General features: G+C 49.1%; 1 protein-coding gene across 5 annotated transcripts in view; it reads left to right on the top strand.

Annotated features, from left to right (window-relative positions):
- The first annotated feature begins 72 nt into the window (after positions 1 to 72).
- HTR4 (5-hydroxytryptamine receptor 4) overlaps positions 73 to 24,377 on the top strand; it is a 150,146-nt gene continuing 125,841 nt past the window's right edge. For 4 of the 5 annotated variants that reach the window (XM_080398102.1, XM_080398101.1, XM_080398098.1 and 1 more), the window contains exon 1: positions 73 to 202. The gene's annotated coding sequence lies outside the window, so the exon portion shown is untranslated. The remainder of the gene's footprint in view (positions 203 to 24,377) is intronic. The other variant, XM_080398099.1, reaches the window with a different exon arrangement.

Below are 24,377 nucleotides of genomic sequence, written 5' to 3'. Positions count from 1 at the left end.
CGCCTCGGCAGGCAGCGCCGCAGCCCCGCGGGCGGCGGGCGGAGAGCGCGGCCCCCCCGCCCCGCCCCGCGCCGCACGGCACCGCTCCGCACCGCACCGCAACCGAGAGCGGCCCGGGCGGCCCCGTCCTGCCCCGCCGCCGCGATGAGGAGGCGCGCCCGGGCAGCCGCGCCGTGCGCCGCGGGGCTCCGGCACGGCAACGGTAAGGCGGCCACGGCGGGGCGGGGGGCGGCGCGTACCTGGCCCGGCCGGGCGGTTCGGCGGAGCGGGGGCTCCGGCGGCGGCGCGGTCCCGGGCGGTCCCGCAGCGCAGCCCCCCGCGCCTCGGCGGGCGGTGCTGGGAGCCGCGGGCCGCGCTGCTGACCCGGGCTGCGGGGAGCGGACCCCGCCGCCCCGGTGTGGCGGCTGCGCTGCCGTCCCCCTCGTTCGGCGCTGTCCGTAGCGCTGCGGGGCGGGACGTGCCTGGGCCGGCGGCGGGCGGTGCGGAGCCGGCACCCCGGCGTGCCGTGCCCGGCCGTGGGGGCTGCGGGGCCGCGGCCGTGCGGGTCCCCGCGAAGGGGCGGCGGAGGTGGTGGTGGGGGGGTGTTGGAAACGCTGCACAGGCGCCGGCTGAGTGCGATGTGATTGTACTGCTGGGGTTTGCTGCCAGCCTGCCGGGGTCGGTGCCGCTGCGCCTGTTCAGCTGGCGGGATTCAGCAACCGGCTGGAATTACCAGCAACCCGCTGAAATTACCAGTAACGACCCGCCGGAGGGGCAAGAAACATCCTTGCGGCTGGGACAGAGCAGGAGCCCGGTGCACACAGAAAGTTCCCAGGCAGAGAGGCTCGTCGGGCTCGGCAGGGTGGGAAACTTCGCTGCAGGAAGGTGTTTTCCAGGAACGGAGCTATGGGGGTTCAGCCAGCTCCGTGCTCCGACTGGCGTGGCCCAGGGTCCCTAGTGCAAGGCTTTCCCAGTCACATCCAGCCGAGGTGCCCGTGCGCTGTGTCTGTCCCCAGCTCGTGTGGCTGAGGGTTTCCGTGATGCTGAGCGCCCGCCTCGCTCAGACTTACTCCGAAGCCGAGGAAAGTTAGCGGGAGCCCGGCTCACGTCCGAGTGCTTTGGTGCGGGGCCAGTCTGTGGGTCTGACGCCAGGAGAGACAGAGCTGTGTCTGTGAGTGAAAGCCTGGTGTCATTTCCTCACCCCCCCGAGGCAGCTTTCCTAGCTCCAAAACAAACCTCCCCCAAGGAAACTTCATAGAAGGGTGAGTAATTAAAATATTACACAGCTGCAAGTTTCTGCGGCTTCAGGGCGGCGAGGAAGGCGCTAGGTACTGGTTTGCCAGCTTTAAGCTCCCAGGCAGCAGTGGTGGTTGGCTTGGACCATGCTTTGAAGTGTGTGATGTCATTATGACTTCATTTCTTTTTAAAAATAAAATACTTTTAATGGGAATATTTCCCTGTGCTTCTCGAAGGAGAATTATTTTCTCTGTCGTGTGTTATGGCAGTTGACTATCTTTGCTTGGGATAGCAAAGGCAAGGTAGGGGGTTTTAGGAGATTGCTTGGATTTTGTCATTGTAGTGGCGGAGGGTGGGTAGCCCGGCTGAGGCAGGTCTCCGGGGAAAGCAGCTCGGGATTTGCAGCGCTCTGTGCCCTGCCGCTTCTTTGGGGAAGACCAATGCTCGGGAGCCCGCAGGTGCACCCATCCTTACTCCCAGGCAGTGGGGACCCGGGGGCCTGGCTTGGCTTCCCGCGGTGTTCCCACCGGGAGGGGGATCTCCTGTGATGTGCAAGGAGGAGCAGCAGCCTTCCCCTCCTCTGAAAAGATCTTCACTGCTCCTTTTCTGCTCTCCCAGCCTGACCTTGGCACCGTCAATGCTGTCCAGTAATGCCGTTGAAAAACAAACAAAGAGTGAACCTGTGTATTTGCTTAAATAATAAGCACTTACACACTAAGGTATGTTTATCTTATTTCCTTAAACAGTCCCCTACTGGGGATAGACATAAATAGTTTCATTTCCCCAGGACTTTATAAACACTGATTTAAAAGTGAGAGGAGCGAGTGCACTGACTGCGCTTGCTGGCTCATTAAAGCCCTCTAGGAAGTCTCCAAATCGTACATGCAGCTCCTCTGCACCAACTGTGTTCCTGTGAGTGCCATCAGTGGTTGTCCCCCACCTCCTCCTCCCCATCCTCCCACCTCCTTCTTCCTCCCTGTCCTCTGGAGCCAGCTGGCACACCTCGAGTTTTCCACGTTTGCTCCCCTTTTCCAAGTAGTCCCAGCTCCAGGAAATCTGAGGCAGGAAATCTGAGCAAGGTACTCCTCCAGGTAAGAGTGCCTGCCAGCGTGGGTCTAAGTCCTTTGGGTGAGAACTGTCTGTTTGGACCTGGTGGAAGGGGCTGCCAGATGAATGCAAGGGAGATAGAGCTTGACGTGGGACAGAGGACTCAGCAGCCTGTGGTGACAGGGGTGCTGAAGAGGAGGAGGTGGGAATTCCCTGCCTCTCCTTTGAGGACACCTCAGGTCTCTCCTGCTTTCCACACTCCTCGGCTCCTGGGCTGGAGACAGCAGGAGGCAGTGCCTGGGGGTGTGTGGAGGACAAGGGGGAATCCAGATCCTGGTGCTGTGGTGCACTGGGATGGAGGAAGGAGCTGAGCACCTTGAGATGAGGACCATGGTGTCCTCCGTGGGGACTGGCCGTGCCGCCTACTATCTCCCACGCTGTAGGAGCAGCAAGTGAAAGGTATGGAGCATATGCCAAGAAGGTGTGAGGAGGCAACATACTGCCTTGCAAATCCAACTGTCACACTGCACAGTATGGAAATATTTGTGGGTTTGTGTTTGAAACCAAGGCTGTCATTTGAGTGAAAAGCAGCGGAGTGCCATCCCTCCAACACTTGCTGGTGTACAGAAGCGGAGAAGCGCCGTAGGATTGCCCCATGCTTGGGTTGGTTCATAGATGCAGATGTCGTGTAAATGGAAGTAATCTCAGTAATTTCATTGAGGAGCCACACTGATTTAAGCTGCCTGGGGATCTAGCACAAGGACTGCAGTGCACTTTGGTATAAATACTGAGAATTCTGCAGGTAAACATCTGGGGTGACAGTGTGCCAAGTCGATAGAGCCTCCTGTGTCAGGGCATGATGATCGCTAAGCTCCTCATGGGAAGGCTACTAATTAATTATCCTCTTATGGCTTCCCTAGCCCATTTGCTGAAAAAGACGATGAGTGCCAAGTTAGAGGCCGTCCTCTGTCCTAATGTTGTCATTCCTGTGCTTCATCCTGCAGGTAGTCTCTCAAAAAAATGTCCAGGTCTAAGAGCAATACACCAAATTAAATGGTATAGGCATCTCTTTGGAAACCCAGTTGATTCCTCTAGGAAACTGAACGCTGACTACAAGGATGCTGAGGAGCTGGGGGACCCTTTCTGCCTGCCCTGCACTGACTCCCAAAATTTTCAACCTACTTGGCAACTTCTACCTTCTACCTTCAGGCCTGCACTTGCCCTCAGCTCTCTGGTCATCTCATTCTTCCTCTGCTCTGATGTAGGAAAAAAACCTGTGTGGCATCATTTGTCACCATGCATGAATTACACCTAGGATGGGAAAGCAGAGCAATTCCTTCAGGTCTCCAGAGGACTGAACACCAGCATGTTTTCTGCTCCTGCTTGCTGCCCGCGTGTAGGCATAAAGTCCTAGGAAAGGTAAAATACACAATTAGCTTAGAGCCAGCTGCAGCTGTGAGGTTGCTGCCATGTGGGCACAAGCACCTGTTGGTATTTAGCTGGGCGGGCTGCGTTTAGTTGTGAGGATCTTTGTTGTGGCGCAGTTTATGGGGAAGAGGGGTGAAGTGCTTCATGGGTTTCACATTTCATCTCTGTGCACTTCTGTTTTCTGGGGTTCCCTGTTCTCCCTGGTGCATCTTGTCCTGGGGCTGTCTTTTTTTTCCGAAAAAGTTGGTGCTTGTCAGCATGATCTAACCTTCGCCTCAGCTGGTGCAGAGGGTGGATTACCTCCCACAGAAGCCTTAATGTGTGGGGTCAGGAGATGGGAGAGGGATGAGACACATGCTCCTTCTCTCAGCTAACACGAAACTCAAACCAGTATTTTCAAAGCATCTGACTTTAATCTGGTCTTGTGGTGTAATTCCATTAGACTTATTTTTATTAGAATAAATAATCTAATTTGGGCCTCTCCTCAACCCTAATGTATTCGAGTGGCTGCAGACACGTGGGTAACGGTGAGACACAGCCAGCAATGCATGGCGGAAAGCAAATTACTCTGTAAGAAGACAAATTGAACTTTGACAATTTTATGTGATTAGGGGAACAATTAGAGAAAATAGCTGGAAGTGAACTCGTCCAGTGGTTCATGCGCTGGTGGGGATGGGTGGTGGGGTGGCAGCTGCTCTTGAGGGCGAGAGTCATCCCTTGAGCACAGGGCACAGTGGTGCCAGGGTGCGGTGACAGCCCACCCGAGTCCTTTCTCCACACTGCACTGGGAAGATAATGGTGACAAGCCACTTGCTGACCTCCTGCCCTGGTGCTGCTGGGGTGTTTTTCCTGTGTCCTGATGCAGACAGGAGGGTTTGCTTATTCGCAGGTGACCTGGGTTTTACAGAGCCATGGTTTTACAGAGTCTGGTGCAGCAGGGGTTGGATCTGGACCTAGAACTGGAGAGCATTTTCTTCTGTGTTCTCCCCTTTGCTCCCAAGATCCCTGGTCTGTATTTCACAGAGCCGAGGCATGAGTTCAGTGCCTTGCCTTCAGCGTATGTCATCCCCACCTACTCTACCCTGCCCTCATCTCCTCTGTCTGTAAAGGTAATCACACTCACAGTATTGTTTCAAGTCTGCGAGCTCTGCGTAGGCTCAACACCTCCAAAAATCAGGCCTGCGTGGTCCCACTAACACACGCACCCCTTCCTGGCTGCATCCCCACGCACCCTCTGCCTCCCTCCCTCTGCCTCGGCATGTGCCTTCCCATCTCTGGCTGGGCGAGAGTCAGGTTTGGCCGCACACCCGAGCCGAGGTGGCGTTGGTGGCTGCTGCTCAGCATCTGCGTTAGGGTGGCACAGCTCACAGCCACACGCACCAGAGCTGCTGTTGGCTGGGGCAGAGCAGCAGGGTCAGGGCTGCGTCCGAGCTTGGAGCACGTGGAGCAAAGGGCTGGCGTGGGGTGACGGCAGGGCATTTGCTCAGCCATCTGCTCAGGCTCCGCTTGCTCGGAATCATGTTGTTGTGATGGTTGTTGTTTGCTTTGACTTTTTTTCCCCCCTTTTTGGTTTGAAATGGCACAGATAAGTTCTGCCCTTATTATAGCTCCCATGGAGACAGATTTGATGCTGTACGTTGAAGTGGGGTGAGGCACAGTCAGCTCTTGCCTGGGCCAGCAGTTCCCCCCGTTCATTTGCACAGCATCTCTCCCAGCAGGAACCCAGGCTGAGGGTGCTTCGCAGGTTCTGTGTCTTCAGGAACAAAACGCTAAACCATGTCCTTCTGTCTTATTCTTTGTGCATGGGACACAGCAGGAGTGTCTGACTCTTGCTGCCATTGGGCTCTGGCACCCCTGTGGACACCTACGCTGTGTCTAGTCCTGCCTGAAGGTTTCCACCTTTATGCTTGAAAGTCCTTGAAATGAGTAAGCTTCGACAGTATCCCTTTCAGCATCTGAGCAGCCACTCTCATAGCCTCCGTGAAAAGCTCACAATACTATTTTCAGATGCAGGAGGATTGATTTGGACTGATGGAGGGCAACAAATAAATCCATCTATTTTATGGTGTACTGTGGCTGCTTTAACATTAGGAAGGTCACAGATGCCACCATTAAAGCCTTTCTCAGAGATATCTCTGAGAAGACTTGAAGGATGCAGATGAACGTTTTGATCCAACAAATGAACTCTTCCGTGCCTGAGTCCTTGCTCATCAGGCAGGAAGGTGCCCTGACTCTTGTGGGGTACCTCAGATGAACAAGAATGTGTACGACTGGGCCCTTGTAGTGAAGTGATTGGCAAGGTGAGATCCAGGCTGGTTTCATATGGACCAGAAAAAGTTGGAGGAGAATGTTTGTGGCAGTCTTCTGAAGTGCTGGTCACTTCTGTGGTGTGCCATGGCTGCTCTGCTTTAACGTTACTGAAGTCAAGTCTGCCTGAGAGGACTTGAAGGATGCAGCTGATTTTAGATGAGTCAAAGCACTGGCGTGTGCTTCCTTTTTATGGGTCCTCCATGGGGTGTTACAAAAAGCCGTTTTCCCTAACAGGAAAAACTACTGAGCAAAATTTTTATCATTCAGCAGAGAAGGGAAAAAGGAAATAAAATAAAACCTCCAAACCAGTCAACATTGTACCCAGAAAAATAAAGGAAGGTAATAGCAATGAATATAAATTAGAAGTTAGAACATGCAGGTGTCTGATAAGGGAGGCTAAAGGAATCATTGAAATAGTAATGATCAGGAGGGTTAAAGATGAAAAGAAAGCATCTTCCAATAACATTAGGAGTCAACAGAATGCTATATCCAGCGTAGCTCCTTTGCTGGGTTCAAATGGGAGAGTCGTAACAGGAAAAGAGTGTGTTAAACTCCAGCATAGGGGTTATTCTCCAGATCACCCTTCTCCCTGGCAAGAAGTACCACATGCTGTTGCTGTCACCAGACTTCCAGAGAAAAAGTATTGGCCAGGTAGTCAAGGAACATAAATTATCATTATAATAATACCTTGGTCTTAACCTAGTGCATTTTTTACTCTGTACACTTTACTGAAGACAGGAATGCTGTTATTTTATTTTTTTAGAAAGGCTGTTGAGAGAAAAGAGGAATTCTCTAAACCAGTGTGGGTGATTGGCAGCAGAACCAGGTACAGCCCCCTGTCCTGCAGTGCCGCAGCTGCTTGCCTGTGGTGTGACCGTGTCCGCGGTGCAGGTGATGTACCCTACGTCACTGCACTGATTTATGCCAGCAAAAGGGGGCTTATCCATGGAAAAACAGGTTCCCAAGTTGAAAATCTTGCCCACCCTGAAGCTGACAGTAATATTATCACTAAGTGAATCTGTGGATTTTTAAAGACGGAAAAGGACTTCTCTGGTTGTCTTGTTCGCTCTCGTACCTACAAAAGAAAGACACAAACAAAAGAAAAAACATAGCGAAGGAAATGTCTTCCTGATTAATTCCAAAATATCAGATGGGGAATAATAAAAAAGAAGGAAACCGGTTGTTTTCTTTAATAATAATAGAAGACAAAAAACCCAACCCAACCCCAAACCCTGTTTAAATCCTCACTTGACTGAGAATTTCCAAACAGCCCATTTAGCAGCATCTGGAAGGACAGAATGAAAGGAAATGATTTCAGGCAGTGCTTTGACCCCACCTTTGCCTTCTTGGGGCAAACTCCAGGCTGTTCCTGGGAGTTTTGTTCTGTGAGAAGACACATGGTCTTCTACTGGCTTGTGCAGTGCCAGGTGGAGCACATACGGGGAGAGAAGGGAGCAAGGGCTCGCTGCTGGAGAGCAGAGCTGGCGTGCTGCATTGTGCCTCGCCGCATGAGCACGGCTGTTAATTAGTAGGGCACCTTGGGAAGTGAGGTCCTATTTAATGCGCAGAAGATTAATAGGGACCCGTGGGAATAAAGGTTCCTTATCGCCTTCTACAGCTGCCTGAAAGGAGGTTGTAGGCAGGTGGGGGTCGGTCTCTTCCCCCAGGGAAAAAGCAATAGGATGAGAGGAAACAGCCTCAAGTTGCACCGGGGGAGGTTTAGATTGGGTGTTAGGAAACGTTTCCTCACTGAAAGGGTGGTCAAGCACTGGAACAGGCTGCCCAGGGAGGTGGTGGAATCACCATCCCTGGAGATATTTAAGACATGTAGATGTGTCACTTAGGGACGTGGTTTAGTGGTGGGCCTGACAGTGCTGGGTTAACGGTTGGACTTGGTGATCTTAAAGGTCTTTGCCAACCTCAATGGTTCTGCGATTCTCTGATTCTAAGAACAAAAGGGGATGCTGGCACTGCGACATCCCCAGGGGTGGGCAGGGTGCTGGAGGCTGCGTGCGCTGCGGAGGAGCGGTGTTTCTGATGTGGTGAGCTCCCAGAGAGGAGCCAGCCTTCAGAGCCACCCTCCTGGGCAGCGATGCCGTCGTCCCTGCCAGCTGGGCAGCTCCTTTCCTTCACTGCCTTCCCTGTCCCCAGTGTGCTTTGTGCCACTGGTCACGTGGGGCTGAGTTGGCTTTTAAACCAAATTTAGTACAAGTGTCCACATGCAAAGTGTTAGAAACCAAAAGGTCCTGACAGACGATTAAAGAAAAACCTGTCTGTGCTGAGTGGATTCCAGGACTTACTCTGAAGCCAGTGTTTTCTGGGATCAACCCAGGAGAGTTAACTCATTGCCATGGCGATGGTGTCCACTGGAGACATTACCTGCTTGATGTCTTAGGAGGATATCACAGGTTTGTCCTGACTAACCTTAGGCAAATAAGTGGTATCCTGCTAGTGCCAGTGAGAATCAAACTTTGATGCTTCAGCTTCTGGCTTGAAATGTGGCAGGAAGAGCACAGCAGCTCCCCAGCAGCGATGGGAATGCCCACACTGACAGCCAGCAAGGGTGGAGCTGCCAGGTTCACCTCGCAGCATCGTGTAATGCCGTAAAACCCCACGGTGTGCATGGGAAACAAAGTTTTCTGGGCAAAAAAATAAATTGGTAAATACTCTGATGTGCACAGCCTTCATGCCTGGAGGGGCAGAAGAGGGAGTAAGTCAGAGACGGAGTGGGGCAGATGACTGAATATTTGGGGCTTGTAGTGTTCTTAATTTTGGGAGAATTCTAGGAAAATAAATACTTTCTAGAAAAAGTGGTTTGTTTTTTTTTTTTTGAGAAGGGAAAATATGTTCAGCACACTGTGGGACACTTGTAAGGTACAAGAAACTCTTCTGGGTTGTGTTTGCTTGTGATGTGCAGTGCTATGGGTCACCCCTCTGCCCTCCCTTTGAGGAGGGTGGGTAAGATTTTGGTGAAAATAAAGCAGAACCTACGGCAGAGGGACCCACTGTGCAAGCATTTAAGATCCACTTGAAGCCTGTTGCTGCTGGTTAAAGGTAAAGTTCCCTTTCCCTACTCCTCTTTTCCTTCATCAGTGTTCCATTCTGGAGTTATCCATGTTCTTGGATCTGACTTTCAGGTCATGTTGCACATGGACTTACTCTCAGAGACACAGGCAATTCAGCATCTGCAGCTTTGGAAATCTTTCAGTAGTAGCCAGGCTAAATAATCCACCCTCTCTGTTACCATAGGGGCATATCAGAGAAGTGCAAAGTGGGCATCTTGTTGCTCGTATGAGTTTAAGAGCCTTGCTGGTCAGGAGTAAATCACAGGAGCTGATTAAAAACTGATTTTTAATTATGCTTTTTATGAGTGCATGATTTTTTGTGCACTCTGTTTGGCTGCGTTATCTTATTGATTGGATCGCTTGTATTACATATAACTCGTGAAAGGAAACAACCAGTCCTATCTGCACTTCTGTTTACATTTAATAAAATGGAGCAAGTGTTGCTTGCACAATGATGATTAAAAAATAATCAGGGGAGTAAGAAATCAGAGGAAGAAGGGAACTTTGTTTCTTCTGCCCATTCAGTTCAGGATTTCCCTGATCCATTGAGTAACCATTAGCACTGAAGGAAGTAACTGCTGAAAGAGAGGAGCAAGAGTGGCTTTTTGTGAGACACCGCGGTGTGTGAGCCTTGTGGATAACAGTCTGTCGTGAAGTCAGGGCTCGGTGAGTGCAAATATCTTCAAAGACCTATGTACAAGGTAAATTACTAGCTCATAGAAGAAAAGCATGTCAGGCAGCCAGCACTGAGCATTGGCTCTCTCCTTTCTTGTCCCCACCTCTCTCCTTTCTTATCCCCATTGGCATCACAGAGCCTTGATACTAAATTCCCCTTAATACTTGCAGCTATCCCTTAAAATAGGGGCAGCGTGTTGTGCTGTGGAGGTAACCAAGTGAAGCAATTTACCCAGGGCAGCCAAGGATACCGAGGGCGCAGCAGAGACTCGAGTTCTGCCTTTCCATAACTAAAGCTAGCTATTGACCCCTGAGACTCTCCCGTGTCCATAGCTGTGATTGTCCTCAGTCTTCCGTGGCCCTTCCCTGGGCAGCTGCCAGAACACCCTTCCTAAATGCTGGGCATACACCCGGCCAGTTTCTCTTTACATCCTTCTTTGTACATATTAAAGCGCTCCATCGGGGAATATCTCCTTCTTTTGTGGCTCCCTAGAGCATCAGCTCTTGTCCATGGGTCTATGATGGGTATGAGATTGTCAGTTCAGTTTTAGGTCAGGCACTACAGGGACAGCAGAAGGAGGGATGTGAGATCTGGTCACTGGGGATTTTTGCAATTCAATGCAACACGCATCTTGCATGTGATGCTTTTGGGGTCATAACCTTGTGCTTTCCTGAGGTGTCTATTTTTGATTTATAGAGGCATGTTAGAAACGCTGAATTGGGATTTGGGTTGGTTTTGCCTGGAATTGTTGATTGCTTCTTCAACAGTGACTTTAAAGTTTTTTATTCTGAAATTATTGCCGTAGGGGGCCTGCAGTGATGTTTTATATTACAATGCAATGACAATGGGATGCCAATAAACTGCCATTAAATTCACCATAGTGTCATTGTTTGATGTATTAAAGCTGATTGGTAAACATACATTACATGAAAAAAATCTGACTGCGCTTACAGTGAATCGTTTGGGAGACATCATAGGGCATTAGGGCTCTATTAGGGTCTAGCTTCCTCAAATTAGCTATTTTTTTAAAAAAGAAGGATTTAGGGCAGGGACTTTTTTCAGTGTAAGAGCTGAAATCGTGAAGGAAGAACTGTCAAAAAATTGGAAGACTTGACTAAATGTGTTTGCATTCGAAATGGGTTAGTGCTAGCTGGCAGCTCGATTCCTGAAGTCGAACTGAACTGCAAAACGTGTTAGTCCAACCTGCCCTACTTGGGTGGAGAAGGAAAGGTGAGAACGCTTGAGCACCTTTTTCACCTCTTCCCTTTCTGCTAAATGAAGATTTCCCTTTTCCTTGAGCTACCAGCTGTTGTTCCATTACGTTTCCCTGCGAGGGCTCAGTCGTGACCCAGGCCCGTGCTGCTGGGGATGCCGCCCACCATCCCTTTGAGCAGGCGATGTTGCTCGAGCCTCCCAGTGAGGAGGGTGGTGGGTGCTGGATAAACAGGTCTCTGGCAGAACAAGGAACAGCAGCTCATGCCATCCTCTTGTTCATCGACCACCACGGTCTGGAGCAGGGCTTTTCTCATTGTATTTTAAATGAGTCGTTGTTCAGGCAAAACTCTTGGAAAGGAGGCGATGCTGGTTCCCACCTCCCACTGGTCTATGAACCAGGAAGAAGAAATGTGTAGATGGAGCTGCTGCCAGGCGAGAAGACAGCAGTGCTGGGGAGCTCTCAGGCCTGGAGCAGGGGGACCGAGGTGATGGGGTGTGGGAGCTTCTCAAGTGGTGGGAGCAATGCTTGTGTCCTTTCTTGTGAGTCCAGAGAGGTGTTTGAGAGTGTGTATTTAGTCAGGGAGGGTTTCGAGATGGACTTGGTGCCGCTGCTGCTGCTATCCCGTGTATGCAGGGGGGTGGTAGCTGCCTCTCAGCTGCTTCTCATCATGAGTTCTCACTTACCCCCTCTGGCAGGTGCACCCACGTGCGTGGTGACCCCCATGCCTGGGGTTAGGACCCCAGGGTTTACTTTGCTCAGCCAGGACATTGTCCTGGTTTTGCTTTCAAGCTGACAAGGTCTCAGGGATGAAAAAGGCACTTGAGCTGCCTTTAAGAGGGGAAAGGATCTTGGGCTAAGGAGGTAAGTCAGGGATAGCTCCGGTGTGCTCCCAGGTATCATTCATACTTTGCCAGAATGATGGACATCACAATAACTAGGAAAGGTGGTAAATGAAATAACTCTGAAAGCAAATACTGGCAGAGAAATGCCAGTGAAAGATCAAATGCTGCACCTTGGTGCCAGGAGATGGATATTCTATTAATACTAAAAAAGATTAGATAGAAGCAAGAGTGTTGCATGGGGATTTTCATCTGGGCTATTATTCTTCAAGATAGTAAATGAAGGAAAATACTATTTGGCAAATAAACAGGATTTCAGCTCTTACACCAGCCCTCAGGCAGCGCCCTGAGATTTTGCCAGAAGACCCAGCTCAGGAAGGTTTCAGCCTGGTTTATAAACTGCAGTGTTGATGAACAAATCTCGTGTCTGCAGGTCTGGTCAGGGATGGATTCTTACTGCAGTCTAAGCAGAAGACTAGGTAGATAGGGCAAGAGTTGGACTTAACTGTGGTGTAACAGAAATTTGTTCTGAATTGAAAAAGATTTGGTTACTTCTACCCAGGGAAACCCAACTAATTCCATTTTCGGGTATCGCTTGGGAATCACATTTTCCTGTCTTTAAAACATAGTCTTTGGTAAACATTGTGGAAACTAATAGATGGACCGCCCTATGAAGTGGTCAGTCCCAAACCCCAGCCTTCCAAGGCTTTGTAATTTTATCATTCACTTCTGCCATGTGCAACAGTTTGCCTCAGGCCTGTATTTAACACCAGCTATTTACAGCCGTCTCCACAGATTTTGCCTTGCTGTGATAATGCTGTTGCACAGGACTGACTGCTTGATCTCCTCTCCCCCAGCCCTTCTGCTCACACCAGCCTCACTCCTCGGTGTCTGTGCTTTGTGCACTCACATCTGTTACTGCGAAGGAAGCCGCTAGTAATGGTAGTACGCAGCTATGACTATAGTAATAGCGGGTGTCCCAGCGGCACCGTCAGTCCCTCACAAAGGCGGATTTATGGCACTGCAGACATGGGTCTGGATTGCTCTGGGTCTCCCTTTGCTAGTTCTTCCTGGGCTGACATGCTGAAGGCAGAAGGTGAAGGAGCTCTCATTTGCTGGGGCTTTCTGGAACAAGCGTGGGCATTGCTGAGTAGTTCTAGGAAAAAACAAAAATTAAAAGGTGGGAAGGAGGTTGTGCACAGCATGGGATGCATACAGATGGGCAGAAAGCTCTGAAACCTCCTGGAGGGGTGGGTAAGTCCTGGGACATAGTGTGTGTGTGTGTGGGATCCTCAGCATGGTCTGTGAAGGAGAAGCTGTTCCTCTTGAACAGGCAGAAGCTTCCTTAGCATCTCACACATTTCCTGAATTATCTCAGGGAAAATGTCCTGGTCAAAAGAGGGTTTCTGAACACATTTTTTGCCTAGCAGTGCTGAAAGCATTGTGAGGTGGAGGATGGGAGGTGGACAGGGGATGGTGCCAACTTTAGCTTCCCGGCTCAGGGGTTTGAACAAGGCTGTTAGCTTTGTCTTCAAGGAAGAGTCTTCAGCTTTTCTTTAACCCCATTTGGGGGAAGAGCTTTGAATTCCAGAACAGGCTTTAGGGTTGTCTTCTCCAAAGGACAGCGCTGGGTACCCAGCTGGCATCTTGGATGATTCTAGGTTCCTCCCATTTGCAGAGCATGTCAGGGTGCATGTGCAGTAACCGCTAAGCCAAGCCTGCAAGCCAGGGGTGGTGAAATGTGCTGGGTGAGGGATGGAACAGGCTTTGAAAGCTGATTTACATTTCAGGTTACTTTGTAGTTCTTGGGTAAATAGATAACTGCATGGTTTGCATTGGATGTAGCATAGTCCCAGACCTTCCCCTGTCATCCACCTACACTCAGTGGCCCCCTGGGGAGGATTTTGGAGCCCTTGCCTTGGTGGGTGGTTGCGGGGGTGGGGTGGGGGTGAGGAGGCACAGTCCACATACTCCCGTCTTGCTTTGCTATTCCCTGCATTGCGCTGCACTGCCAGAGCCAGCTCCGCACCCCGATCCCCTTGGCCAGGCAGAAGGGCAAGGGGAAGGCTTTGGGGCAGAGGAAGGGTTGCCGTGTGCCAAGCGTTCCTGCTGCATGGCACTTGGAAGATAAGGGCTGTGGGCTGCGAGCGCACTCGGTTGTTTATTATTAGAAGAACAGTAACGGTGGCAGCAGATTGACTGCTGCTGTTTGGCTCATCTGTGTTTATCTGCATCCCGAGAACTCCCTGCCTTCTACTCTCGGCATCGCTGCCTGACAGATGAGCTGTGAGGTATTCTGGGATGTTTGGCTCTGCAGTGTTTCCCAGTCAGTTCCTCTCTCTTCCACTGCCACATCCCTCTTCTTTAACAAACATCCGATCCTTCACCATTCTTTGCATCCCCGGACATTTATTATTACAGCTTTTGTTTATTTAAAAACAAACACACAAGAAAATTTGCAACGAGAGCCCAGATCAAGGCTCCAAAAATAGGGAACCCAAGAGAGACTGAAAGATCTAATCTTGGCACACAAAAACATTTTTAGGTGATGAAGACTTAAAAGAGCCCAGCTAAAAGCAACAACAGCACGAAAAGCAGTGCAAAGACATCTGCGAAGAAAAATGGCAAACACAGCACACACTGATTATCATCCTTCACTGAAGTTCAAACCCCAGGCAAAAACAGTGTCAGGCACGGGACGCCACGCAGCACAGCCAGTGCTGCATCGAGCAGCCAGCGCAGCGGGATGGTGTGGGCGCACCTTCCCAGCTCCGCATCCCTGCCTGCGCCTCCCGCCTTGCTCCTCCGGGAAAGCATCCCTTGGTGGGGCTGTGTGGTGACAGCCCTGACCCTCAGCACCCCGTGACGGCAGCTGGGGCTGGGTGTGAGGTCCTCCCGGGACTGATGGCGGTCGCTGCAGCACGGCTGAGCGAAGATGTGGAGAGGGAAGATGAGAAGCTGCGTTTCATTTCCCCAGAGAGCTGCGGCACAGGCAGGCACGCAGGAGGCGTTCTGCAGCTCTCGCTCCACCTGCAGAGATCTGCCCCGGCTGCTGGCCTGCCAGCTGCAAGAGGTTGTCTTCCTCCAGGAGTCTGTGTCCAGCCGGTTTCAGGTGGAACTTGGAGCCCCCATGAAGCACTCACCCATCTCTGTGTCCCGGGGAGACCTCCTCAGCTCGGCAAAGGGAAGAGGGGGTGCACCCTGTGGTTGTGGAGCTCATGGAGGAACCTGCTTGTAAAGGCGATTTTCTTCCTGTTAAATAGGGAAGTAAGAGATGGGTGGGCAAAGCTAAAAAGGACTTATGACTTAAACCCCAGGGAATTTGCAGGGATTGTGGAGTGTGGAGCAACACCAGTTTCTTCCTTTTACGGCAGTGAGACGGATTATCCACATTGCTTGTGGGGACTTTGTGGGGAAAGGTCTTCATCCCTTCTACTTTACTCTGGCCATCCCTCTATAAAAGCATTACTTAAATGGTAAAAACCTAGCTAGAGTTCGAATTCCTTTGCCCCCCTGCACCGGGAGTGAATGAGGATTTCTGTGCTACTTGACTAAGGCAGGCAGGGGCTCCTTATCTGCTCTGGTGTTAATAGGGGAGGCACTGCTAGACTATCTGGAGCCTCTTCTCCTGTAAACTTGTCTCCTCCTCTGTCTGGCCTTTGAGGGCAATGCTAAGCCATAACAGAAGCCATTAGCGGTGCTCAGAACGTTGACAGAAGAGCATGGTCGGGAACATCGCCTCCCAAATTCTACAGTAAACAGCTGTGTGTAGGACGTAGTTACGTGTGGTAAAGCTGTGCTCCCACGTGAGGATGAGTTCAGGCTGATGACACTGAGTGCCCTGTTAGAAATGCAAAGCACAAAGTTGCTGCATGCCCTCTCAGTCATCTGAGTTTGTCAAAACACCCTTAAATAGCGTGGGGTTTGTCCTGGCAGGCTGAGTACTCAGTCAGGTATTGTGCGTCCTCCAGCCAGTGCAGTGCTGGCGGTGGAGTACAAGGCTGGTGGAAGAGTGCTGTCACGTGCTTGGCCATGTAAGGAGGATGAGATCATGGGCTCCTAGCTCAACGTCAAGATGCCCTTTTCACTGCTGGGAGTGCATGCATCTCCTATGAATGAACATGAAGCCACTGTCATACATCCAGGCTTGATTATAAATACAGAGAGTTTTCCTAAACAGATGTTAAGATCGTACTGTGTCAGGGTTCCTGCTGCGCGTTCCCTAGCACGTGGCAGGCTTCCCTCTGGGGAGTCAACCATGTCTGCAGAAATCTGCCACTTCCACTGGCACGTTGGGTGTGTGATGGCCTCTGCAGTCTGGTCCACCCCACCTGAATTCAGGCATGAACCATGAAAATTTGCAGGGAGTTGCTATGAGTCTTGGTGACATGTTTTCATACCCCAGATGGCAGGGATGCACGTGTCTCATGTCAGGAACGGGGTGCAGAGAGCCTGCTTCCTATCAGCTCTTGGTGGGGGTCAACCTTATCACACCCGAGTGCCCACATCACCTGGCTGAGAGGTTATGAAGATGGATTGAGTGCAAAACTCGGAAATCTCTCTCCTGAGACTTTTTCTAGGACTCATGCTGTATTCATCAGAGTAACTGTTGGGGAAGGATCTTCACAGGCAGCATGATGGATCCTATGACACTGAGCTGTGCTTAGGCAGGAATCACTGACTGCACAAGAAGTGGATGGAGGGTGGTTGGTTAGGAAGGTATCGCATGGGAAAGGACATGGAAGTTATACACAGAAAGCAGGGAGTCAGCAAAACCCACCAACTACGGCTGAGAAAGAGCAAACGCAGTAGCAGCGCTCGGTACAGAGGAATGTGATGTGTCAGGCGGGGGAAGGAGTCCTTTCAGCACTCTTTTCAGGTTTGAAAGCTGCACTTCAGGAAAGGTACAGGAGACATCAGGGAGGGCTGTTGGAAGCCAGCAGGAGAGAAGACCAGAGCTGGGGCAGGCTGGGCTCTCTCAGTGGCAGCGTGGCCGGCAGCAGGTTCGTGGTACTGCTCTTCAGGTGGAGGAGCCTCTGCAGAAAGGAGAGTAATAAGGGTCTGTTGGGGGTAGGGAAAGAAGTCACAGCAGTGAAACGCAGAAAGAAAGATTTAGGATAGACCCTAGAATAATCCCTACATGTACTCCCCCTGGGAGACTGCATAAGGAGAACGTGGGATCTCCATCCCTAAATGTCATCTACAGCAGGTTAAAATATAGTTGGGTCTGATTAAACAGTTCATTAGGGTCTTTCTCAGCCCTTTTGCTCCATCTGATTTTTCTCTCCATGGCCTAAGAATCTGTTTTACAGTCTGTCTGAAAAGAAATATGGAGCAGAAACAACTACATGACAGACCTAGCAGATTTTCTTGGGAGTGGTTGTTTTTTTCAAGTGACAAATGGAAACTTCTTGTGGGAAAAGCATGTTTCCAGTGTAATCTGTTTTTCTGTGAAAAAGCCAAGATCACAAAGAAAACTCATGGGGAAAACCTGTTTATTTACCAGATCTGCTGACTTGATAGTGGTCAGAGATTGTATTGGATCTGCTAAGTTGGTGCTGATGAAAGATTTTGCTGCTGTTTTCCATTAGGATATTCTTCCTTCGGATCAAAAGCGTGGTTAAATATAATAAACCTAGGATACAGATAACAGGGGAGGAGATTGTCTGAGTTCAGTGTTTCCTGCTTCCCTGTACAGAGGCACTTTACGCTTGTTGCCACAGGTGTTTTTAAAGGGTATGTTGTAACCACAGGTACTCCTGCCCTCTTCCTCAGTGCATCCAGGATGCGTATCCACATACTTCTCGGTGCTTATTCACACACGTTTCCTAGCAGCTTCCCCCTCCCTGTGAACCCAGACCTACCGGGGAGGCCAAGGAAACAAAGACAGACCTAGTGCACAACAAGGGTTAATCTTATTTGTGCTACTTTTTTTTTCAAGGTGGACTTTGGCAAAGCCATTCCTCATTCTGCCTGCAGCTGGCTCCTGTCCCAGGGCAGGGGGACATTCTGCCCAGACGCTGGCTCCCTCGAGCAGGCGGCTGGGGAGGGCTGGGGGCTGCGGGAGCTGCATTGCACGTGAGGCTGGTGGAGGGAAAAGCTGGGGAGAAGAGCCTGGGCACTATTTGTTCAGCCAAGATAAATGCTATGATAATTTACTTTCCACTTCTCTCTCTCCCTGTAAGATGGATTTTTTTTTTCTAACGTTCACCATCATTCACTAGATAGGGGGCTTTTATAAGAACACATCTCTAATTTCTATCATTAGCGACATATGTGCAGATGCAAGGTTTTGGGTAGTCACCAATCACACCACTTACTGCTTATTGTAATGTCCCAACACTTCCCCTCCTCCCTCACCATCCCAAAGCAATTAGCAGGAAATTCAGCTGCTGCCTGAATGGACACATTTTCAGCAATCTTACTTAATTCTTTATTTACTGTAAAATAAGCAGGAAAAAAAATTGCAAAATCAGTTCCTCTTCTGAGAATGGATTAGTTTTCTTTCATCACATCTCAGACTCTCTCTGCCCTGCCCTTTCCCCATGTATCCCAATTTCTGATGAGCTGTGATGAAAAGCAGGCAGGAAAACATTTGATTGCTGCCCATGAATTCCTCGAGTGAACATGTTTCGGAGGTAACTGGTGTGACAAGAGCTGAGCTATTCTCAATCAGCACTTGGAGCTGATAGCCTCCCTTCCTGCGTTAGCAGTGCCTTGTACTAAGTGAGCTGAAACTTCTGGATCATTCATAGCAAGACCTGATGTAATTTCATGCAGACAAAGAGAAAATGAAATGCCTGATCTATTATTTTTATTAAGGAAGGTTTTTAGCAGTGGGAATGGGGTATGGTGAAACAGCAGAGGGACTGGCTGATGGAGGGGGAAGCAGCAGATTGATGGAGAGAGAGAAGCAAGCTGGTGTCTGCTGTATTGACTGATATCTCCCTCTTTAAACAGAGCCTTGAACATCACTGCTTCAGGAGTAAAGTACTCCCTAGTGTGAGCACAGACATCAAAACCTGGCCTCACAGAAAAGGGATCTCAGAGGTTTCCTTTTGATGCTCCGCACAGTCAAACAAACAGCTCACAGGTCTGTGCAGTCACGGAGGTACACCTGTGGGAGCACCTTCCCCTGCTTTCAGAAAACAAGGAGGGGATGGGGAGGAAGATGTCTGTGTTGCTGAAAAGCTTTAATTCAGCTCTGAAAGACTCAGAGGGCTCTCCCCTTGCCGGCTTTCAGCCTTCCCTCCTTCCCCTCCTGCCTTCACTCCTCAGGTGGAGCCCAGGCTGGAGAAGGAGGAGGAGGCAGAGGTGGAGGAGGATCGGGGCTGCACCAGAGCAGGGCTGCAGGCTGGCACCAAGGACTTCCCAAGGGCTTCTGGGGAAAACTGGGGCCATGCTTGTAATCCAGAAAGGCACCTCTGGCTGTCTCTGCTGAAGAGATGAGAGCATCCACTCAAAATGTCTTCTCAGAGGTATATAGACATTTAAAGGAAAACATAAAAGTGTTTTGCATTGCCTGGGGCGCAGCCCACCGGTGCTTCAGCCCATAACTGGGTCTTCTTCACCTCCTTCCCCCTTTCCTTTCTCAATTTAGATTTGCCTTTAGACATGCAGAAGGCTAGGTCCTTATTCCCAAGGCGGGTGAAGGGGAGAAGAGTTGTTTTTCTGAACAAAATATGCAATTTGGAGTTAAGCAGCTCTGGTTTATCCTCCCAGTGCTGTCTCAGCCTCCGTCTCTGAAACATGTATGCTCCTGACCACCCTTCTCCTGGCTGTTCGGCCAGTCCGGCAGAGAGCTCTGAACTGTACAGACAGCTAGGGCTTGCTGTTATCGCTTAGAGCTGTCTAAAACCCTTCCAAAAGAAGCTCTTCTGGTATCACTGGTTGAACAGGGTTGTCTGGGCTAGAGCTTTGTCTTTTTTCTGACCCAGGTCCAGGCAGGACCTCCCAAGAAGCGTGTTATTGCCCACATGTTCCTAACCCTCCACCACATCAACAGTTTGTATTCTTTTAATTGGAGTAGCTCAGAGAATGGTATGAAAAGAGACATAAATGGGTTAAAAAAAGACACCCCGCAATGTTAAAGCTCAGACCATTCATGCCTTTGAAAACCTTGAGTCTGCGGCTGTAAAACAGCCATATCACCACATTGCTGGATAACTTACCTGTGTAGGAATGTTTTATGGGACTTAATGGCTCGTGTTCCCCGTGTAAAGACTGGGGAAGTAATTACCTAAAGCTTGTTACCTGTGCGGCTTTTGCATGTGACTAAGAGCCGCATGTACCTCCAGAGAGGGTGCAGAAGTGAAACTGGTTTGGGGAAGTTAGTTCCAATGCTGCCAACGCATTTGGGATCTCCAAGGTCAAGGGTAGGAAGCATGCAGGCTAAGGTTTGAAATCCCAATGAGACACATGCACGGATTGTGATATTCATAAATTCACAGTCCATGTGGCTCTTAGTCACATGCAAAAGCCCTACCCTTAAAGCTGCACTGCAAGTGATGTAGTAACCTTCATAAGCCTTTATAGTAAGTTTTAACAAATCCGACAAAAAATGGTTTTGTGCATCAGTGGGGATGCACGTGAGATCTCAGGGAAGTCAGGTGTGCGGGAAGGTTTATTACAGAAGATCCGATCAGTTACAAATCACAGTGTGACCTTCCCTTTCCCTTCCCAGCCTCTGCTGTAGACCATATGCTCTTCAGTCTTTTTTATTATTATTTGTCTTTTATCACAGTTGTTTTAAATCATATTGTGTATGTAGGAGCTTCCTGAGTTAGATGAGAGTAGCGTGATTGTTTGAAGGCAGCTCTGTTGTGCCGCGAAGAGCCAGGAGGTGCAGCATGCTGTGCCCGGGCAGGGGATAGCTGGTGGGCAGGGCAGGGCAGGCAGCACTTCTGGGTGGGCAAAGGACTAAAGGCTGCACTGGAGAGATGTCCCTAGTGCAGCCGAGGACAACATTCCTGTCTTTTCCTTGTCCTGAAAGTCAGTGGAAAACAATTTTGCTAATACAATAAACTGAAGGACCTGATTCAGTTGGCAGTTACTTAAGGGGGCTGTTATTCATGAGCATCTTCCAAAAATCTGGAAGTTTCATGCATTAGTATGAACTGATTATGTATCTGAAAAAACATTTTGGGAAAGAACAGTATTTATGCATTGTGTAGTTTACCTACATACCTTTACTGTTTTACTATTTATTTATTTTCTGGGGAAGAAAAAAAAAGTTTGAGGCGACCAGCTTAGTTATTGTTAAACTGTTTTAAGCTCTTAAGTGGCTTGTTAGGATTCATGAATTCTTTTGTCTTTAACCCTTCCATGCTGCTGAGCACAGAGAACAGACACAACCCAACGTGAGAAACTGATGAATGAGAAATGATGAATATAAATGTTAAAGTGAATACATAGTCCATTGTAATCACGTAAACCTTTTGTGATGAATGCATAATATTAACATCCACAACTATGATAAAAGTCAATAAATCGATACCAGCATTCGAAGATCTGTGAGCTACAATTAATTTCTTAGGGATTTACAGAGAAGTTACAGCTGGATCTCTTGTGCTGGTAGAAATCATATTTAATTCTAATGAAGGAAATGGAAATAATTGATGTAGTGGGAGAATCAACTCTATAGTTAAGATTTTTATTTTTTTCCCTCCAAAGGAGTAATTTCTTGAAAAGGCAAGTTAGGAGCCAGGGAAAAAATGCAGTGTTGCTGGAGCCAAGAGATTTTAGGGTAAAATAAACTCTTAAGCAGAAAAGTTTGTGACAATAAATATATGTGTGTGGAAGGATCTTAAAAGATTGCTGAGAGCAAACATCTTGTGTGCTGCTCAGGGACAGAGGTGATGGGAGAAGATTCCAAAGAAGTATAAATCGGACTTTCCTTGGATCCTTCTGGAGAAAATTACAAGTCTTTTCCTGGGGAGTTTTCCAGGAATGACAAATAGGAAGGAAAAAAAGACCAAAATGACAAATTATTAGTTTTGAGTGATGGTGAAGGCTCGCTTGGCTTGGAAGTAATTTTTACACGTGGTCATTTTGTCTGTTTCCCATTGAGGGACCATAGACTTGTGTCATGACCATATAACAAACCATACATAACCTTCTCTTTTTTTTGACTTTGTGTTGTAGGGAAGAGATGGCAGTTTTCGAGTTGGTATCTAGTAGTAAGATGTGAGATGAGCAAGAGCATGGTCATGGGAGGACTGTCATCTCCTGCTGCACTTGGCAGATCCTCCATAGAGGATATCTATTTCTTGACCCTCACTCAAACCGTTCCGTGTGGTCTGGCGTTTTGTATTCTCTAGCAGGGACCAAGCCAACTGGTGGAAGCTGATGGCGGTGTTTCTACCAGCTTGGCTTGGAAGGGAGTGTGGCTGTTCTTGCTGACTTTTCAATGAACAATGTAACCCAAGACGAAACTATTTTTTGAACTTAAACTCTGGGAAACAGCTCGTGAGCCCCAAGAAGGGTCTGGTCACATACTGCAAACGAACCGTCCAAGGGTGTACCTTAGCACCAGGATTTACCAGCTTTTCAGGTGTTTCTGCACCAGGACACAAAACCAGATCAGCAGGAGAGATTCAGCAAGCTTTTTAGCTATGAAATATGCAACTAAACCATATTCGATAATCTATGCTTGAAGGAATTGTTAATGAAGGCAATCTCCTTGAGGCTTTTCATCCAGTCTCATCTCTTCCAAATGCAGTGCGATTCCTTGCACTGTGGCGCAGCATTGCCGCTGAGAGCCCATTAGCCCCCTTTACACATGCTGTTGTGAGGAAGCCCCTTCCACACTTTTGGGTTTCTCCATCCGTGAGTTTTGGCAGGTCTTTAGGGCGCAGGAAGCTCAGGACGCTGCCAAGTGCTTGTGAACTGAATTTGTCATGCTGCCACTCACACGCATGTCCACCAGGGTCCCGGTGTGTAGGAATGCATGTGTGGAAGCACACACACACGATGCTGCTCTGAACTGAGACCACCAAGTACAGCTGGTGTAGGCTGCTGAGGCACTCTCCTGGTAGCAGTGATACTTCTAGCTCCATGGTCTGCTGCCCTGTTTGGACCCATGGGGAGAGACTTGGTCTTACCTGAAGCTCAGGTGAAGTTCTAACCTGCCATAACTTTTAAGTTCAAGTATTTTCTTCATGTTTTTGTTTCTCATAAGATTTCCCAAGGAACACAAGAAAAGTCATAAGAGGTTTGTACTTTTCTCCCCTCCTGCTTTTGGACAAATACAACTCCATTGCGTAGTGTAGTGATTTACTTTTGCTTAAACGGGAAATAAATCTTAGTTAAAAGCCTGCTATGCAGTTGTTTTAGAGAATCCTCCTCCAAAAAAAATATGTTGCTGTCCAGAGGATAGAAATTAAATTATATTTAATAACAGAAGTTTACAAAGTCTTATAAAACCTTCTTAAAGTTAGGTAAGTGTTAGTAGCCATAACAGATCCAAAGCAGAATTTCACTTGCTCACAGAGTGAATAAATATTTTAACACTTAAAGCCATCAAGAGCTGTGCCAGTATTTAGTTTGTTTATATTCATTTGATCAGATGGCGTTGAATTTGGAAAGTCTTTGCTCGGTGCAGCAGGGTAAGCTGTGGCCACAGGGTGTGAGCTGTGTGGCGATCAGACGGAAACCCAGCATTATAAATTCCAGTTGTATGGTGTAAAAAGGTGCTGGGAGTTTATTCTGGCATCCCATGCTCTAATACTGGTAGCAATTTAACACAGAGATTTACTGCCACACCACCTCTGCATTGCAGGAGAGAAAGGTTCTGATCATCTGTTATTTTGGGTCGGTGACAGACCTATGTGCAACCTTCCGAGTTTATAGTTTTGGGGGACAAAAACTACCTTCAAGCTTCAAGTATCTGCCAGTTGGCTCAGTGGAAGTGAAGCTCTGGGCAGGTGAGCCACACCAGGGAGCATCTTTTGTGGTGTGTCTGGAAGCTGTATCTGGCCAGCTCAGCTGATGGAGGAGCTTGGGCAGCTGAGCTGATGGAGCAGCCTTGGGCAGCGAGAGCCAGGAGGGCTCCGGGCAGGCAGCCGGTGGCTCCCAGAGCAGCGGGCACACAGAGCCAGCCCAGGCGGCGTGTGCCAGGCTCCTCGGCACGGCCCCGCTGCCACGCGCCAGCCCTGGCATGGGGACCGCATCTGAACTGCCCAGGAGCCAGATGTTATACGTAGCTGATCTAGAGGGTGTTAATAAAACTGTGCTGCAACCATGGCATCCTCTTTTCCATGGTTGATTATCTTAATCGGAAGACAGTAAGGCCCAGCAGGTGACTTAAAGGCACTCAGAATCTGCAGTCCTGTTTCATACACTTCAAAGGAGAGGATGTTACCTGTTAGCAATGCAGGTGTTGTGCAGGCTCAACGTGCTAAAAAGCTGATTTTGAATCCCAGCTCTACTAGTAGTTTGATTTTGTAGTCCCGGTCATGGCCTTTAACCTCCCTGTGTCTGGGTTTCCCATGGTCTACATGAACACAGTACTGTTAACTTCCTTCTCTTGCTAAGTGTGTGGAGCAGTTCCTGTCTGTAATCCTGAAATGTATTTAAAATCA

This window comes from Falco punctatus (assembly GCF_963210335.1).
Source record: "Falco punctatus genome assembly, chromosome: 8".
NCBI classification, from domain to species: Eukaryota; Metazoa; Chordata; class Aves; order Falconiformes; family Falconidae; genus Falco; species Falco punctatus.
The sequence above is the reverse complement of the archived record's forward strand: the minus strand, read 5'-3'. Positions and strand labels throughout refer to the sequence as shown.